The sequence below is a fragment of the Penaeus vannamei genome, chromosome 9 (assembly GCF_042767895.1).
Source record: "Penaeus vannamei isolate JL-2024 chromosome 9, ASM4276789v1, whole genome shotgun sequence".
Classification (NCBI taxonomy): domain Eukaryota; kingdom Metazoa; phylum Arthropoda; class Malacostraca; order Decapoda; family Penaeidae; genus Penaeus; species Penaeus vannamei.
The window spans coordinates 27,056,879-27,059,378 of NC_091557.1; positions in this window are offsets into that span (position 1 = coordinate 27,056,879).

Sequence of the window (2,500 nt, forward strand, 5' to 3'; positions counted from 1 at the left end):
GGTTGGACGTAGGAAAGGAGGAGGAAGAGACAGGGAGGACATGGTTGGACGTAGGAAAGGAGGAGGAAGAGACAGGGAGGACATGGATGGACATAGGAAGGGAGGAAGAGACAGGGAGGACATGGATGGACGTACGAAAGGAGGAATAGACAGGGAGAACATGGATGGACGTAGGGAGGGAGGAAGAGACAGGGAGGACATGGGTGGACGTAGGAAAGGAGGAAGAGACAGGGAGGACATGGATGGACGTAGGAAAGGAGGAAGAGACAGGGAGGACATGGATGGACGCAGGAAAGGAGGAAGAGACAGGGAGGACATGGTTGGACGTAGGAAGGGAAGAATAGACAGGGAGGACATGGATGGACGTAGGAAAGGAGGAAGAGACAGGGAGGACATGGAAGGACGTAGGAAAGGAGGAGGAAAAGACAGGGGGGACATGGTTGGACGTAGGAAAGGAGGAAGAGACAGGGAGGACATGGATGGACGTAGGAAAGGAGGAGGAAGAGACAGGGGGGACATGGTTGGACGTAGGAAAGGAGGAGGAGACAGGGAGGACATGGATGGACGTAGGGAAGGAGGAGGAAGAGACAGGGGGGACATGGATGGACGTAGGAAAGGAGGAAGAGACAGGGAGGACATGGGTGGACGTAGGAAAGGAGGAGGAAGAGACAGGGAGGACATGGTTGGACGTAGGAAAGGAGGAGGAGACAGGGAGGGCATGGATGGACGTAGGAAAGGAGGAGGAAGAGACAGGGGGGACATGGTTGGACGTAGGAAAGAAGGAAGGGACAGGGAGGACATGGATGGACGTAGGAAAGGAGGAGGAAGAGACAGGGAGGACATGGATGGACGTAGGAAAGGAGGAAGAGACAGGGAGGACATGGATGGACGTAGGAAAGGAGGAAGAGACAGGGGGGACATGGATGGACGTAGGAAAGGAGGAAGAGACAGGGAGGACATGGATGGACGCAGGAAAGGAGGAGGAGAAGGGTGAAAGGGGGGCGAGGGAAGGGAGAAAGGGACAAAGAGGGAGAGGGACAAAAAGAGGGAACGTGGAAGGGTGATGTAGAGACTGGAGGAGCAGGAAATGGAAGAAGATAAGAAAGGAGCACAGGGAATGAATAGACGAAGGTGAGCAACAGAATAGAAGATAGAATGTATGGAAGGAGAAAGTTAAGAGGGAGGAAAATAAGCTGTTAAGGGGAAGCAGGGAAATAGAAGGAAGGAGAGATTGTAGAGAAGGGATGTAAAAAGAAAGCGTGAAGAAGGGAAAGGAAGAAGGAAGTGTATGAGAGAAACATAAAGAGTGACAGGCTGATTGCGATAATGTGAAGATGGGTATAAAGGTGGGAGAAAGAAGGCAGAAGAAAGACGGAGAATAGGAAGTTTGGAGATGGAAAAGGCAACAAAACGGGAATAAGAGTCGTCATAAGAGACAGAACCTGAGAGAAATATGACGAGAGAAATGAAATATTAAGCAGAGTCACATGAGTGATAGGAAAGAGAGAGAGAGGGAGACAGACAGAGAGAGAGGGAGAGAGAGAGAGAGAGAGCGCAAAATCGAATGAAAAAAGTATCGTAGAACAAAGTGCTACACTCCCCAACCCCCCATACCCCTACCCCATGCCTCCATCAGCGAAAAGTGATACATATTCCCCTAGGCCCCCCACCCCAACCCCGCTAGACTCACTCCACCTGTCTGACACAACGCTTCGACTCATCTGACGTCCGAGTGGAGAAAGAAAGAGAACATTTTCGATGTTTTGGCGAGTCTTTGGAGCTTCAGTCAGCTATTGATGGGAAGGGAAGGAAGGGAAGAAGGAATGAAGGAAGGGAGAAAGGAGAGGAGAGGAGAATAGGTATGATGGCTGAGGAATGATAGGGGAGGAAGCAAGGGAGGAGAGAGGAATGGGCATGGAACTGGGAATGGAATGAAGGGAGGGAGGACGGAAGGAAAGAAGGAGAGGAAAGGAGACTAGGAATGAGGTGAAGGAAGAATAGAGAAGGAAGGAAAGGAGGAGAGGAGACTGGGAATGGGGCGAAGGAAGGGAGGAAGGAAGGAAAGGATACTAGGAATGAAGTGAAGGAAGAAAAGAAGGAAAGGAGAGGAGACTAGGAATGACGTGAAGGAAGAATAGAGAAGGAAGGAAAGAAGGAGAGGAGAGGAGACCAGGAAAGAGGTTAAGGAAGAATAGAGAAGAAAGGAAAAAAGGAGAGGAGAGGAGACTAGGTATGAGGTGAAGGAAGAATAGAGAAGGAAGGAAAGAAGGAGAAGAGAGGAGACTAGGTATGAGGTGAAGGAAGAATAGAGAAGGAAGGAAAGAAGGAGAGGAGAGGAGACTAGGAAAGAGGTGAAGGAAGGAAAGGAGGAGAGGAGACTGGGAATGGGGCGAAGGAAGGGAGGAAGGAAGAAAGGGACACTAGGAATGAAGTGAAGGAAGAAAAGAAGGAGAGGAGAGGAGACTAGGTAAGGGGAGAAGAAAGAAAAGAGAAGGAAGGG